The following is an 18,032-nucleotide window of genomic DNA, read 5'->3' as shown; positions in this document are numbered from 1 at the left end:
AAAGACAGCTGCGTTTGTGAAAATAAATTGACTAACTGTAAAGAGTTGTAAGGTGAAACTTAATGCCATTCAACTTTTGCTTAAAATTCAATTTGTATATTCTTCATATGTTATTATAACATATTATTATATTTACACTCATTTTACTTTAAGCAAATTAATAAGGTATTCATAACTTAAGTCAAAGGCATATCTGCCAAAGAATTTCTTGAAATTATGAGAGTGAAATGTTTAAGGAAATCTGTAAAAATACTAACAAAGCTGTTAGAAGTTATAGGTAAAAAAAAACCCTTACTATTATATTTATAATTATCTAATTATTATTAGCTCACCTATGAAACTTATGCACAAAATATACAAATATTACAGAAATACATTCCACGTTCCTGTCTGTCTGCAAATCGAATTATTCGCCACATACTTTCAGGCAGTCGCCATAAATGTGGCGCCATAGAACAATTATTATTATGAAAGATTAAAAAAAAATATTGTAATTGCTGTAATTAATGTATATGTATTTGCCAGTGCAATTGATTTATGTGAAAATTGTGCAAAGGTTTTCACTGTGGTTGGATCTGTGGTTGGATCTGTGTGTGGCATATTCAAATTAGGAGAGAATATATATGCAAACTCTTTCACTTGCCGTTCTTTACAAGCGACTATTGAGTATTATTATAGCCAAGTTATTTGGTTGGCAATGGAGTACGACAACAACTAATATTTGCATAATCTCGCTGGTAGAGCAACCAGCAGAGCAATTATTTCTTTAAAAATAAATTGCATGCACAATTGGTAGCAATAGCAAAAAATAAAAATAAATAAAAGAAAAAAGTAAAAAATGCCATGGAACCAGGAGTGGACCACCAATGTTCTGGCTCCGACTACGGCTCCGGCTCAGCTACACTCAGAAAAACAATCGCTCTGAATTTTAGAACATCGACATACTTTTGGCGCCAAGGTTTCCTTGCCTTATTGTTCAGAAAGTTAACTTCTAACATAGAAAGTGGTGGCTTTCTTCAGACCACGATTTAAATTTCTTAATTTCAGTATGTTGTTATTATGAATTCTACTTTTTATAAGTGCATTTCTTAGTAATAGAATACGTTTTTATAAAATAGATAATGGTCGATTTCGAAATTATTTCTAAACACAAGAAAAACTTTTAAGTTTTCAGGGAGATTTTCTAAAATTAATTTTGATTTTTCTTTCTGAGTGTAGCAGGCTGTAGCACAGTTGCCGTCTTTAGGCACACAGATCCAGCGACGAATTTGGTCAAAACGGCTTTTTGGAGTGGTGGCGGCTGCTGCTGCTGCTGCTGCTGCAGTGGAGGGTTTGAAGTGGGGGCGTGGCAGCGCCCTGGTCGTTGTGTGTACGCCTCATTCCGTTTTATTTGCATATCGATTTGGAGTTTTTAGACGGGCCCAGAACACGCTTTGCTTTGGTTTGCCTTTGGTTTGGGTTTATTTGGTTTGGTTTGGTTTTTGTTGCCTTGCATTCAGCCGTCTTCCTGCTTGGCCAAAATGTATTTGCATCAGAACGGATACACTTGGCTTCATTTGATTTGCAGCACAAATAACAATTGCATAATTGACAAAGAATTTGAATTTATTGCCTTGCGACCGTTAACAAAAAGCAAATCATAATAAAAAAAAAAAAACAACTCATAAATTGACACCAAGAAATTGTTTCATTCTTTGCAATTTGCTGCTGCTGATAGAATTCAATTATTTTAATATTTCCTTTAACACACTTATCGTCGCCTTATCAGTGACGAAAGTCAGTCAATGGTGACAAAATGCTTGAGCTGCTGCTGATATGCTCGATAAGCACGTGCCATTAGCCCATGATGTTATTCCAAGGGACGTTGAGAGGAGGAAGAGGTGGAAGAGGAGGAGCTGGTGGTCTGATGTAAAGCCAGCACTTTGAACAATTTTAATTTGCCGCTCGAACAAGACTTGTCCCAAAAGTATTTTTTTGTTAGGTTTTTTTGTTGGCCCCAGTCACGTAGCCATAACTTGCCGGCCGCACTGTAAGTTGACCCCTTTGTTGTTGCAAGAAAATTGAAAACTTGCTGTGCCCAAGTGCCTAGAACACTTTTTATACCCTGAATGAGTAAAAAGGGCATAATGAAATTGGGCAACAAGAAGGTGACAGGCAGATGAAAACAGCTCACAACTATTAAGATATATATATTCTTGAGCAGAATTAACAGCTGAGTCGATATAGCCAAGTGTATCTGCCTGACTGTCGTTGACGTCAGATAAGTCCACAAATGTGGAATGTGAGGTTCTCATTTAGTAGCTGCTCAATATATAAATTATTTACGGATTTCTTTTAAAGCTCCGTTTCAATGTCGATCAAATTAAATTATTGAAAAGTTTTATAGAAACATCTTTCTAATCGAGATTGTATCATATTTCTATCAATCACATATATCAAATTACAAACACTAAAATATAAGAGACATTTTTTAGTCGCTTACTTGTGATAGTTAGGGACTTAGGTTTAGGGTATCTCCTAGTCAAGCTACCTTGTCTAGAACTTTGTTACTTGTTTAGCCTTAAAGGGACTAGGCTAAGGCCATTAGAAACACGCTATGCTTAACAAGTTAGCAAATTTTAAGTGACTTTTTGATGGCAGGTTAAATAATCAGAGTGATCGATCCAAATTTGAGGTTTACACCACAATTAGCAAATAAATTGACGGAATATGAGGTGTAAGAGCGCAATAAACGCTGGCATGCAAGTTTTTAAGAAGAAATTTACAGAGAATATTAAATGCCCAAACACCGAAAAGCACTCGCAAAATATTGTAAATTATATCTCTATTGAGATAGTTGAATAGCCCAGGTATGCCTGGATAACTTTCAGACTGATCTACAGGGTATCTAGCATAGCACACAGAAATTTGTAGACTTTCAGCGCCTCGGGTATTAATTAAAATGTTGCTAAAATGCTACTGGTTTTTTCAAGCATTCATCCATTAAATTTTCATGGCAGCTTTAAGCACAACTACTTAAAAATGTACTGCAAGTCGTACAAGTTGCCCTAACGTCTGTGGTGTGTCCTATAAGTCACTCATTATGTCCGCTTTTGGGTCTTTTGGTTTATCATGTTCGTGGTTGACATTCGGCGCAGACGTAGATGAAGCAATTTTCTTGACATGCAAAACGTGCAACGTGCAACAGTTGCAACCGAATGAGAGCAACTGTTGCTGCTGTCACTGCTGCGACTGCAGTTAATTTTCGTATATTTAATTCAACTTAAATTATTGTAAAGCAACTGACGAGACTCGAGACTGGAGCCCAGCCAAAGACCTGGCCGCGCTTTGATGTGCTCCACTCCATTAGACCGGGCCCGAATCGAGCTCGGGGTTTGGAGACGTCAAAGGTAAAGTCAGAGAGCCATCACGGAGCTGTGCCTTGCCGTCCATTTGCAAGGCAAATCAAACGCTTAATGAATTCATTTCAATTAAATATAAGAAAACAACAAACAAACAAACAAACAAAAAACGAACCAAAGCAAAGCAAATCAAATCAAATCCACAACAGCAGCCGTGATAGACGAATGCCAAAGACCCGCCAGACAGTCAGCCAGACAGACAGACAGATAGCCAGCTTAGCCTTTAGCATTAATAAATAGTTTACTGCAGTTTATATTAGTCTTGTTTTTGTTGCTGTTGTTGCTGTTGCAGTTCAGTTGAACGGCTCGCTGGGGGAGCATATGAGCCAAAGACTTGGCATTTGAATCGAAGTTAGATATGCAGTAAGCTGCTCTGCTGGCTAATTGATAGTGATCTAGAACAGATGCAGTTGACAACCCACAGTATTGAGAATCGAGAATAGAGAATGCGACTGTGCATCCAAATCACAATCAGAGACTTCTCGGTATGCCAGCCATTTGAAATGTTCTTGCCAATGTTCCTTTGTTGTGCTGCTTCATTTGATTAAATCGTGATTGTATCATTGGATAATCTACTTTTGACTGGTTGGCATGCTAAGCTGAAAAGCTCTCTTTCGATAACCAAAAATGTATATTTGACCCGCCTCTATTATATTTTGGGTAGGCATTTTAACATGAAAATCGCGCCAGAATCGCGTGTTCAACTTTGAATGTTTTACTAATCTCGAGGTCAAAGCATGATTGAAAGGCCCTGGTTTTTTTTCTTGAACTCACCTCAATTTTGACAAAGTGGCATTGCAAAAATTGTGTGCCACACATGGTTATTTTTTGGGGGGATTTTTGTAGATATTTAATTTATTTATGATTATTTACTGCGAATTTAAAGAGACGTTGCTCGCCTTGGATTGTGCTCAGAGCTACTTAAGAGCTGAAGTTTTGGAGGTCAATCAACCCACTTTATGGGCATCGACAACTTATTGCTCCCCTTGCATACAATATACATTTTTTTTTTTAGTTTGGGCTTTGGGTTTGGACAGCTGGATAGCTGATAAGCCTTAAGCTGCTTAATCGATGACCAGAGAGTTGTCAAAAAATAATTCACAAGCCGCCTCAAAAGGTAAATACGAAGACAGCTTGGCGTATACGTAATGTTATCAGCTGTGCAAATCTACCCTGTGGGATCGTCGTCGTCGTCGCCGTTGTCTCCTCTTGCCACACCTCACCCTCAACTGGAAATGCAGACAACGGAACCTGCGCCAGCAGCAACAGAGCGCTAAATCAGCGTTCGGGGCCCTTTACATGAGAAATATTTTAGCGGTCGATGCAAAAATGGTAGCAATGGTAGCGTTCCCTTATCAGCAGCCACTGACGTATGCAGTCAAAAAAAAAAAAACAAAAAACCAAAAAAAGAAGCAGAAAAAAGCAGTAAGCTACTACAAAAAACAAAAAAGGTAAAAATAAAGAAAGAACAGCAAAGTAAGATAACGCCACAATGAAGACAGCAGAACGCGCCGCAGTTGAAAAATCGCAGAGGATTCCGCAGCAACAAGACGACGACGACGACGACGTCGCATCAAGATAAATGAACGTGCGCCCTGCTTTAATACACTGAGAGAAGAATAAAATGTAGGCAACCTTCGAGAATACTCAAATCAAGCAGCAACTTGGTGAAAGTTTGTCGATTAAAAACGAACTTCTGATAAACAGTTTAGGGATTAGTTCAAAAAAGGGTGTCAAACAAAAACCTGTTTGCCTTCAGGTACCACTTAGTAAGACGTAAAGATTCCAGTAAAGTTTATGAATTGTCATCATAAATAACTTTGTTATTCAGTTTAGTTACTGTTCCAGACTATTTGACCTATTTATTTATCGGTTTCTGCAAGCAGCTGACTTGGATTTCAATCAGTAAAGTTGTGTTGCCATTTTGACAACCAGATTAGGAACAAATGTTCTTCTAAATTGCAATTTGAAGATGAAAACCATCCGCTATTTTATCACAATTTTCTTCCAGTGTAATTGTTGTTTTTCTTATTGACTTCTGCGGCTGCTGCTGCTGCTCGTTTGGTGTGTTCGCCAACCAAAAATCAAAGTTATAATAATGCATAAGTAATTTGCAGCAACAGCAAATCGAACAAAGCCATCAGCAGAACTGCTACAAGTGGAAGAGAGCAGCTCGTGCCAGCTTACAGACAGGCTAAGACCTACTTGACAACAGTTAATCAAAGGCTCCAAATACCGATTGGCAAGGCATAAGAAAGCCCAACCGAACCGATACGAACCGAAAGCAACCAACCAACCCATCAGCTCGCCATGAAGAAGCTATCGCCTCTTTAGGCAGTTATTTATTAACTGAAAATCATATTATCGGCATATCGCTTACGGCTTTCGAATTGACTTAACTTGATGCTGCTGCTGCCGCTGCCTTTTTTCAGTTGATGGGTTCATATGAATACCCTACGTTGTGGCCAACTTGACTGAGTTTACTTATTCACTTCAATTGCTCTGAATTCGATTAAATATAATTTCATATATATTAAGAAACTCTGTATTGAGCACAACCGATTCAATGAATAAGAAATGCCCAAGCAGCCAGTAGTCAAACCGAAACAAATTTAGTTTCCGGTTCTGGTACATAAAATGTTAAGTTCCCGGTCGGCTGTGGTATATAAATTGTAAAAAGATCTAGTAAATATTATGCAGTTTATTTCCAAATTATTTTTGATATGCGGTTCCTAATTGGTAACGGTAAAAAAGAAGAGTTTTCATTAAAAACTTGGCGTTAAACTTTCAATTGCCCCACCCTATAGCTCAGCAAACGAACCCAACTAGCCGCACTTGTATCTGGACCTGGTCATTTAAGTTGGGCTGCATCAAAGAAAAAAGAAGCAGAAACAACGGCAGCACAATGGCTTAACCTGGCCAAGAGCGCGACCAAGAACCAAACCTAGCGATGCAACATAGGGCCAGGGATAAACAATGCCGCTGCATGTTAAGACAAATGCCTGGAACGTTGCAGGCAGGCGGCCGACCATTGTGAACTAGATTCGCCACAAGTAAACAAACAACAAAAACAACAAGAACGAGCAAAAATAAAATCAGGAAGTGTATTATATAATTTTATAGATACTAAACTCAACTTTGACACAAATCGACTGAGTGCGGTCTGTAAACATGACATTTGCTGTACACGAGAGTCGCTCCAGCAGCCCGCTGGAGCCGCAGCTAGTATGTGGTATGTGTGTGTGTACTGCTGAGAGTCGCCTCGTTTAGGCCAACAGGGAAGCCAGCTAACAGCAGCTAACAGCAGCCGGCAGCATCTTTAGACACTGTGCACTGTGCGATGCTTATCGCAAAACGTTCAATTATTTTATTTGGTGCAGATGTGGCCGGCGATAAAAGTGCCTGATAGCAAACGGCAGCAGCAACAGCAGCAGCAGCAAAAGCAACAGCAGCAGAGGCAACAGCAACAGCAACAGCAGCAGCTTATAGCCAACAATGAATGCAACGGGCCAAGTTAATGCTGCACACAATACAAATACGGCCAAAGAGTGCCACAGCATGTTTGCCCTACTCTTCTCTGCTCTTCTACTTTGTATATATGAGATTCAATTAAAATCAGCTACAACCACAACAATCAACAACAACAAAAACCTGCACAGCAGCAGCGGAAAAAAAACCAAACAAAATAATTGACACAAGAAAGCAATGCCGCAAATTTGCAGCAAGAGTGCCACAGAACCAACCAAAAAAAAAAAGAAAAACGACAAAAACCATACAGCAAAATCACAAAAGCAAAAAAATAATGAAAATAATGTCAAGCCATAAATGTTTAGTGTTGTTGACCGTGCTCATAAAGTACTCTTAGCGTGCTCGTAGCGCAGCGGGACTGGCGATTGAAAATGTTCACAAGCCATTAAGTCAATGCTTGTAATGAGTTGTAGATTTTAAGTACTGAAAAATATATTATTGATTTCAAATTTAGTAAAAGTAAACTTCCCATTCCGATGCTTCTTCTATTTTTGAAACTCACTCAAGATAAGTCAATGAGTTGCACATATTTAATTCAGTTTCTGTTGCTTAAAGGAAGATCTTGTTGATTTTAATTTAAATACATTTCAATATTTCACTGGACTTATTAAACCAGGCTCTCGATCAAAAATAAAGAGCCAAAATTCAAAGTAAAACTATAAAAAATCACAAAGGCTCAAAAGCACAGAGTTAGTTATTGATTCTACTCAATATAGAAGAACAAATAAGGAGCAGAGATGCAACTCTCGCCGCAAAGTGAGCACAGTACAGTGGGCGCCAAATGTTGCTGCACAAGCGCAGCAGCGCTGCAATTAAAGCAAACCAAAGTCCAAAGTCTGACAACGGAAATTGTGGGCGACGTTGCCAACTGCCTCACGTTCTCAGTCTAACAATCTGTTAGCCTATTGTTTGTTGTTCTTGCAATTAAAAATTATTGTATTTTTTGGATGCCAAAGGGGGTGTGGGGGGTTGCTGTGGCCTATTGATCGTGTGGCAAGACTGGCTCGCATTCAGCAACTGAAAGTTGGGCAAACGGAAACGGAAAGTGTGCCATTATGCGAGTGAGCAAGCGACCGGATGTGGACTCAATGCAGCTGCTGCAGCAGCAGCAGCAACATTCAGCATTCGACATAAGCATCAGCATCAGCATTAGGAGAGCAACTGCTGCTGCTGCTGCTGTGGCTGCTGCTTGATTTAGTTATCTGCCATTGGCACTGGCACTGCGAAAACCGCACTTTGCGGCAAGAACTTTGTTGAGCTGCAAGCAAAGTTGAAGTTGCTTTATACAGTTGCTGCCACAATAAAACAGACTAACGCCAAAGACCACTAAAAGTTATGCGACCCCCTCTATACAAATTCGAAGTTGCAATGGTTTTCGGGTTTTATTTTTTATTTTTTATTTATGTGTCGTGTTGTTAAAACTTTTCACGCGTAACACTCGCTCCGGTAACGTTTTCTGCAAATCAAATCAAAATCGCAATCAAATGCAAATTGGTATTAGATTAGTTTGTTTGTCGTCAACGCGACTGCAGCTCTATCAGGTGGCATCAACTTCAAATTAGACAGTTGAATAGGGGAGACTGACTAACTGACTGACAGACAGACAGACAGCCAGCAGGCAGACGGAGACACAGACAGTTCGTGAGTTATTCTACTCTCGGGCAGTATTAGCATCTGTTGGAAAAGTGACAGTTTTTTACCCCCAAAAAAAATAAAAAATAAAAAACGAAAACTGAATTAAATTTGCGTTTGTCCTTGCAACGTTCAAAATAAAGTTGAAATGGTTTTTTTTTTCGTTGGGGACAATCAAAACTGTAATGCTCTACAATAGGGATAAAATTTGTCATCGACTGTGCGCATAATCTTTTAATATTATAAAATATTTGTATATATAGTCAAACCTGTTAAACTGTCCTTGAAAGGCTCGCCTGATGTTTATTCTTACAACGAGAAGAGGTAGATTAATCGATTCTATTCAGGAAAATTTGTTTTGTTTGCTAATGATGCTGTTCAAGAACACTTCTTCATGCGTTACACACCTCACTACAAAATAATATCATTCCCAGTTAGCGTAAAAATAAGGGAATTGCAGTTAATAATAAAGGGAGGGAATGTGCGTCAGCAGCTGTCGCTATTTCCAACAGCTATCAAATGCCAAAAGCTACCACAGAGTGTCTTAAGTAAGTTCATCAGTCAGTCAGTCAGTCAGTCAGTCAGTCAGTCAGTTGAATCATTTACTGTCGGAACACGCACATAAATTGAATTTCATAATATTAATGGAGAGCAGCTTTTAAGGACTAAGCCATGTTTTATGTTGTCTTAAAGTGTTTATTATGTTTTTAGCACATATTCAAGTGATGTGCTTTCAATTGAGAAGCAGCTCAGTTTATATTGACTGATACGAGTATACAGCAATTTCAGTTAACTTTCTAAAAAACAATTTACAACAATTCTCGGTTGAAATTCTTGTTCGAATTGCACAGAAAAAAATCACACGTGGATTGGGGTCAAAACTTTTTACAGACTTAACTTTGTCGAAACTAAACCGATTTAAAATAAAAACCTTACATTTCTTAATCCTGTTTGACCTCTTGCATAATGCCGCAAAAACTTCTACATGCAAATTGTCCAGGTACAGAACTATTTTAGAAAGGATGCAGGACCGATAAAGTTCAGGTTGTGAAAAGTTTTCACACGTTCTCATTTCATTTTTGTAAGTAGAGTTTTAACATAAGCTCTGAGCCAGAATCGTTTTAATATATAACCATGAATAAAAAGCACAGACTTTCGAAAATCGGTTTTAATAATAATTTGTACATTAATTTCAACTTAATATTTTACTTTTGACAAATGTTTAGCAGTGTAAAATGAAATCCAAATAGGATCGGAGATGCCTCATACTGCAGGTTGCCCACACAGTAAACATTCTATAAATCCAATGCATATTCAAACTTATGGTTAATTTTTGGAATTTTTAGCTTTAAAGCCACAAATATTATAGTTTCTGGAATTGAAATTCTCAGCTACAAATTAAACAGCTCTCGAAAAAGCCTTAAAATAAATCATTTTTCTTTTGTTTGATGTGTTCGAAGTATTTTGTTTTTGCTTTGTGGCCACAGAGTTTGGTTCAAAGTTGAGCACCATTGTTGTTTCGCCTGCACATTTAAGCCACATTTGTGCAGAATGCAGAAAACAGGCTGCCAGTTGCCAGTTATCCCATTTGCCAGATGCCAAAATTTGCCTGTGTGTTTTACATTTCAACATACTTGGCTGCACAGGAAAAGGCACGGGCTCAAAACTGTCATTGACAAAATCAAAACAATAAGTTTGTTATTTTTCTGCTATCCAACGAACCGTATGTGTATCTGTCCCTCCACATCCCCTACACCACTCAGTCATCCCCCTCACACCCTTGTGTTATTCAATATGCTTAAGGGCTCTGCTCAAAACACTGACTATGAAAATTTTTATTCTTGCTTAAGTTTTTATTTTTATTTGGCTGCATTGTATTTTGGCCTGACAACATTTGTTGGTACTCTTATTAACATGGAGTATTGTTTGCTTAACTGCCACTAATTGTTGCACATTCTGTGCCATGACACTCTCATAAAAATCCAACAATTAGCAACAACAGCTGCAAATGTTTTGTGTCTGTTAGCAAACTGCAATTTATTCCTCAAATCTTTGAAAAGCATTTGCACAATTTGCATATTTGACAGGCGCCCATCAGTTCACAAATTTTTGCATAGTTTTTGCTTATTGCGACATTTAATCTACAAGTCTTTTTTGCACAACATTTCCACTGAAAAGCTAAATAATAATATTGTTGATGTCCGCTGCACAGCTGGGTTAGTTAAGGTATATGATTTGGTTGTAAAACAATCGATTGTTGTTATTAATAAATATTTATTGTGATCTATAAATAACTTATTGAGCTACATTCAACACTTGCTCGAATTGAAGCACTTTTTATCTTCAATTCGAGGAAAACATCTAAAATCATCTTCAGAAACTTAATAAATTATCTTTAATATTTCCAATACGCACTTAAGTAGTTCCTATTTTATAAGCAATATATATAATAATAATATCTTATTTCGGCAAGAAAAAAATATGGAGTGCTCTAGTTTACTACCACTTCTTGCTACTTGTTAGCTTATTGAAGCTAAGAGCTGTTGACCTAACTAGTAGCCAGCGATGCCAGCGATTTGACCTGAACCTGTGCTGTGCTGTGCAAATTACTTTCTTTCTTTCTATTTTTCTGTATTTGACAAGTACGATGCTTTTATTGGACAACATACACTCCTCAGACACACACACATGCTACAATTTATGCAGCTCGATGTGCGATGGCAAATTATGTGCACTTCATTTCATGCAGGATACGACGACGAGGACGACAGCGACAACTAAGAAACGAAAAAAATGGAAGGCAATAGGAAGAAATAGAAAAACACACACACCCCATATATTTCACACACACTCAGATTGTTGTAGTTGTAGTCGTTATAGTTCCTATATATGTATGCACATACATATTGGGACTGGGGTCAGTTTATTGTTTACCTAAAGCGATAGACGTGCAAATGGCTCTGAGGTGGTTGGTGTTTGGGGGAATGGAGAATGGGGAGTGGGAAGTGTGAGTCGTTGTCGGTGAGTAGTAAACTCGACAAATTCGACACAAATGCGAAAATGCGACAAGATTTATGCGAAAGTAATAAATATAAATGTGGTTTTGAGTAGAAAATAGAATTATAGCAATACATGTCCAAAATACTCTCTCTCACACTCACACACACACAGGTGCGTATACGTAATATGGCTGCTGCTACTGCTGCTGCTGCAGTAAATCATTGTGGTTGGCCTGGCAATTTATTGTAACGCTTTGTACGCACCACAGCCCCGCCCCGCCCCGCCCCACCCCTACCATTTGTGGCCATATGTTACACGAGCGTAAATATTAAAATAACTTAAGGAACCGGCACATACTTGGAACCGGACCTTACAGTCTGTCCTGCCAGCCAACCAGCCAGCCAGCCATCCAGCCAGTGGACATTGAGGCGCCGCAATAAATCAAATACACAAAGCGACCAGCAGAGCGTATACGTAATCTATTTAAAAATCGGCATTTCTTTCTTGTTGTTCTGCTCCTCGCTTCTATATGTGTATATTTTTTTTCAAATATAAATGCACAACATAGCTAACAGCATGCAAAATAAAATATGCATTATGCACTAGCAAAAAAGATGCTGTTCTAAATTCAAGAGAAATCGAGTTCGACTTGAAACACTTTTGAAGTACGCTAAGTTGTTGATTTTAAATTCAAAGCTATAAACAAATGGGAATAATCAGTACTCATTACATTTTTCAATTTCTAATCTTGCTGCATGTCTTAAGCTGATAAAGATTGAGTTGAATAATTATATCATATCAATTGAATAATCATATCATATGTTGTCAAGCTTTTGACTCATACAAAGTATTTTTAGACAAATATTCACAAATCAGAAAATGTTTCTGTACTTATACTAAAAGCTTACAAAATGACGTTCTTAAAATAAGTATTTCGCTGTAAGATTTCCAATCTTGGCCGTATTTCGACAACGATTGTACAAACTAATCTAGATTTTTCCCGAGTGTGGCAAGAACTCTACCTATTTTTTGTACATGTTTTAATCTCAGTAAGAGCGAAAAGAGAGAGAGAGACAGAGAGAGTGAGAAATGGAGAGCATTGTGCTCGCCCACTTCATTTCAACAATCGGGCAAGCAAACGACTGACTGGCCCCAAAAAATATGCAAAATTTGCAGCTTTTACCCAAATTTATGGTTATTTGTGTTGCACTCTTAATGCTATTGAACTTGCACTTAACAAATGGCATCGAGAGCCAGCTCAGCTGCCCCACCCCCCTCTCTCTCTATCACTCTTTCAATGCAAACTCCATTTAGACGATGAAATAAGCGTTTGGCGTTTCCTTCCAAATCCCCACCTCAAAACTCCCCTCCCCTTCACTTCAGCAATCCTTTGTGTGTGTTGTGTATTTTGTATTTTTTTTTTTTTTTGGCTTTCGAAACATTTTCAGAGTTACAGTTTGTGCATAGCATTTCAATATGCGTTTTTGATATACGTCCGCAAATTGGAAATACCAAAGACCCAACAATGCAGCTCATTGAGTCAGTGCGGAAAGGAGGAGAGTTTAGTTGTAGTTACAGATCCGCAAAGGAAAATACATACTTAAAAATAGTATTCCATTTTGATATGCTGATGATGAACTCAAAGCAAATGCAGCAAGGCATTTGATTCGATTGCCAATTGTCTTCTGTCTGTTGAATGAAAAGCAAATTTGTTGCCTGGACATAATTTTAACACAAACTTAATTATATTAACACTTTCAGATTGCATCTTTAAGATTGATTTTAAGATAAGAATACATGCCAACAATTCAATTCTCTTACTTTGTTGACTTTGTTATTATTATGGGAAACAAGCATGCGGTTAATTATACAAAATTCTTAGTTGTTTACTCAGCAGACAATTAATTAATCCACACTCCACACAAGCCAAACTAATAAAGCTATCGTAAAAAAGAAAAACAAATGCCGCCATTATTTGTACTCATCCCCAAGCCCCCACTTCCCCCACTGCATGATCTGGGCGCTAATTAAAACCCATATGCACCAGCTAACAGACAATAATTAGCACACAAACGCGTTCAAACAAACACACAATTAAAAGTGCATAAATATGCAAGAATGTGCATGTCAGCTTTCAACTTGAGCAAAGGTCCCTCCATTCCCTCAACTCTTTTTCTATCACTCTCTGTCTCTCTCTCTCCCTCTCTCTCTCTCTCTCTCAACTTGTGCGCTTTGTATGATTTAACTAAGCAGAGATATTGACTATAATATACCCATATTCTAGACTAATCAGGTTGTCAAACCAGAAACCAGCAACTTTACCGATTGATATTGAGAACCAGAATCGCAATTCAATACTTCTGTTAAGAACCACTTACAGCAACCCATTTTATTTTACATTAAACTTTATTATTATTTTTATATTTAACAGTCTTTACTTCATATAAAATCTTAAGGTTTCATATATATATTATGAATGTATTTTTATCTATGAAAAATATTCATAAACGACCAGAATACAATGAAGTTCAAAGCTACTAAAGAAAGAAGGGTTTGTATATCGCACAACTATCTTTAAGTACTTTTGAAGTTTAAGTTCAGGCTTATTATTGCTTATAAGTCTTTTACTTGATTTCTTTCACCTGTTCCTTAGGCAAACATAGAGCAAAACTTCAATTAGTGCACAGCTTGAATAAAACTTGCAATTTTTTGTAATAAAAATACAATCTAAAAAACAATAGAAATATACTTATACATTTAATGCACATAAATATAAATATTCTTATGTATATATATAAATAAATTTACATATATTATACATATATGCATAATTAAAGCAAAAACCTGCTTTTGAAAATCCCCTCAAAGTCAAATAGTCGTTTACCTTTTGTCTACTTCTGGTTAGGGTATACCAAACGAAAGGCATTTTAATGTCAGTTGACTGCCACACACAAGCTTGCTAAAGGCTAAACGCTCAACACACACACACATAGACACCTGTAAGGACACACGCACCTACACACACACACAGAGAGTAAATAAAGTGAAACCATAATTGTTGTACTTGCCAACTCGACTTTGGCTCATTTTTGTCGCTGACTGGGGTTCATTTTGTGTGTTGCACTCAACGTTGCCTCTCGGTTGGGGTTATAAAATATGAATAATGTCAGTCGAGTGTGTGGGGGGGCTGTGTGTGTTTGTGGCTAAAGTGTGTTCGTAATTTGATGTGCGTATTTGCTAAAACCCGTTTAATGTACCAGCTCCCCTCTTCCTCTGACTCTCTAACTCGCACTAATTTCGTTTAATTCACTGCCAACAGTTTCAAACAGCTCAGCAGATTTTGTGGCAGTAGTTTTTCGTGTAGTTAAAGTCCTTGAGAATGTTTTGGGGGGCGGTTGGGCGGTTGGGCGTTGGTATTATATTTAATGAAACGATGAGCGCTTTGCTGACTCATAACTGCAAATTGGCGTCAGTTTCAAGTCTATAAAGTCAGGTAACATAACACTGCCTGCCCCTCTGGCTGTCTCTACAAGGTTATTTGCATTTGCGGCCGTTAACTGTTTCGTCAGAGGCCACGTGGGCGTAATTAACCGCTAAAATATGAATTCAACTAAGAGTTGTTGTTGTTGTTTGTCTGTTTGTGGCTGATAAAAAGATTTGCCAACTGAGCGCTGCTCGTCAAAATGTAATTGAAGTTTTATGGCCAAAGCGAGCTGAAATTGCGGCTTAGCCGATACTATCAAATTCTACGTCTAATATTATATGCATTTAATATTAGGCACCTGTGACATAAACTGACCACCTGACTCAGGCTCAACTTTCTAATAACTATTCTCAAAAATACAAAAGTAATCACTTGAAACCTGAACTACACAGAGAACAATAAGCTGGAATGTTTACCCTAAACCTGCCCCTTAAGCAATGTGTTAAATACGTAAAACAATTCGTCTGTTGATGCTGATCAAGAATAAATATACCTTATGGGGTCGAAAATGCTGCCTTCTGCCTACATTTAGTAAACTTCAATCTACAATTTTTAAAGGATTCACTTTTTAATGGAATCAAAATAATAATTTGCATATATGTGTAAAAATACCTTTAGTTTTAATCAGCTCTTGTTTAATTTCAGCTATTTACTTTTGTTAAATGAAATTCAATGAACTGTATGAACTGAGTAGCGTAAAAAAAAGATTGCACTTAAATAAATATGCATTTAAATAAAATCAATGGATTCAACCTACAAGGACGGTTGCACACACACACACACACACACACGCACACACACACAATGTAAACTGTAAATTGTTCAACCCTAATTGCTTAATGCCTTAAAAATGAGCTTATTAAAAGTTGCTGCCAGTTTAACTTGCACGAGTTCCGCACTGCCTCAATGACCACATCCCAATTTAACAACAAACCTCCAGCACACCCTCCCCCTCCCCTCCACATCCGATTCCCCACTATTTTTCCCATCCCTGCTGCATAATAGTCTCTTGTAAGTAAACGCACAGCAGCTGCCAAAAGTGCATGTTGTGAACAGAATTTAATTTTTAATTTACATGCTCTTCGACACTCGCTTGTGAATGGAAATCGGGCAAGAATATTGAGACTTGATCATATGCAACAAGGCGATACTCTATTAAAAACGAAGAACATCAATATATACATATATAAATTGAGCAATTATAAAAAGATCAATCGAACAGTAAATACGATATCATTATATAATAAAGAAAAGAATCAAAATTTAAACTTCTTAAATTTTATTTTGATTTCTCATATGGTAAACTGTAATAATTTATTTTTGCTTAATTTTGATCATTGAATATAAACGAATAAATTCATCAATAAACTGGCATATTAATTATTTGTGTTCATTTTTGCAGTTCTTATTATTATTGAACTTCATCATGATAAATATTTCTATTATATAAAAGTCTATTCATTGCACAGAGTTTTTCAGATTTTATTGCACATACAGCGCAAACATGTCCGCTTACAACAAAAGGATTCAAAAAGGCGAGTCTGAATGTGTTTTGTCTGTTACATATATATTTATATATATTTCGTATTTCATTAATATATATACAGATATGTCTGTGTATTGTAATGAAATCCCTTTAAATGTTTATGAAAAATTCATGACGCATGCAAATGGCGCGAAAACAACTTGTCTGCTTGTGTGTGTGTGCGAGACCCCCACCCCCTCCTCCCTTGTATGAGTGTGTGTGTGTGTGAGTGTGGCCAACATTGGGCAGCCACTGCCAGCCAGCCAGTTGGTTGGCTAAGGGTGAAAATGACGGCGCCAAGCTTGGCAGACACGCAGCTTTGCATGCAAAATATGTTATGAAAGGAATGCAGAAATGTATTCTTGTTGCTGCTGTTGTTGTTGTTGTTGTTCTTGTTGTTGTTTTTGTTGTGTGTACACGTGCAGGCTGCAATAAATGACCAAGGAGCAGCAACAACCGAGTGAGGTGAACGTAGGGGGAGGGGGAGGGGGAGCATCAGCCTCGCCTTGCACGTGATCACAAAAATGAATCCATTTGTTTGTTGTTTAACTCATTTCATTGACTTCAATTATGCAGCAAATGGATGAGAACAAAAACAGAAAAATACAATAAATATGTAAAAAAAAACGCTTATGGCAGCCCTGGCGTTAAAAACGTGCGCGTTAAGCTATAAGGTGAGCAGGGCTGGGGCAGCAAAGTAGAGCAGGGTGGTCATGCAGAGTTTTTTTAAACCGATTTTCAACACTAATGAGGCTGTCAACTGCTTTTGCATAAAAAAGCATCCCAAACTGTAAACGCGCGATTTTTTATGTTAATGGACAAGGCGCACGCCGCACACAGACACACCAGGATATAGCAACATACACACACACACACATGCAGTAAACACCAACACACATGCCGGACACGCACGCACAGAGCGTAGTAAATGAAACTAGGCGTCGTTTGTAGTGCAAGTCAATTTTTCGATAATTTGAAAAGTTTATTTAATACAAAACGTGATTCAATTACAAAACTGACCGAAAACATATACACAATCAGTGGGTGCCAGGGGGCAGGGGCAGGTAGCAGGGGGCAGTTCACTGCTGCCCTTTTTTGCCATGGACTCTGCAACATAATGTGCGTTGTCCTGTTTCACGTTGTCGTCCTCTCGAAAAAGCCAAAACTAGTTTTTGCTTGTAAAACGCAGCGTGTGCGCCATTTTTTTGTCTCCCCTCCCCTCTGCTTTGTTGTGTTGTTCGTGCCGCTCAATGGCGCTTTGTTAATGTTACGGAAATGTAGCAGCAATGTGTGTATGTGTCTGTGTGTGTGTGTGGAGGAGAGCAGCCAGCAATCAACGGATGTGGCACACGCTGTGATTGTGGTCATCGCATTCTTTTTTTGAGAGTTGACTTCTTTTTATTTCTATTTTACTTTTTTGTGTGTGTGTTGATGCTACTCGTATTCTGGCTCACTAACCGCA

Source organism: Drosophila grimshawi, unplaced genomic scaffold, assembly GCF_018153295.1.
Source record: "Drosophila grimshawi isolate 15287-2541.00 unplaced genomic scaffold, ASM1815329v1 contig_1367, whole genome shotgun sequence".
Lineage (NCBI taxonomy): Eukaryota > Metazoa > Arthropoda > Insecta > Diptera > Drosophilidae > Drosophila > Drosophila grimshawi.
Note: the sequence above shows the minus strand (reverse complement) of the source record.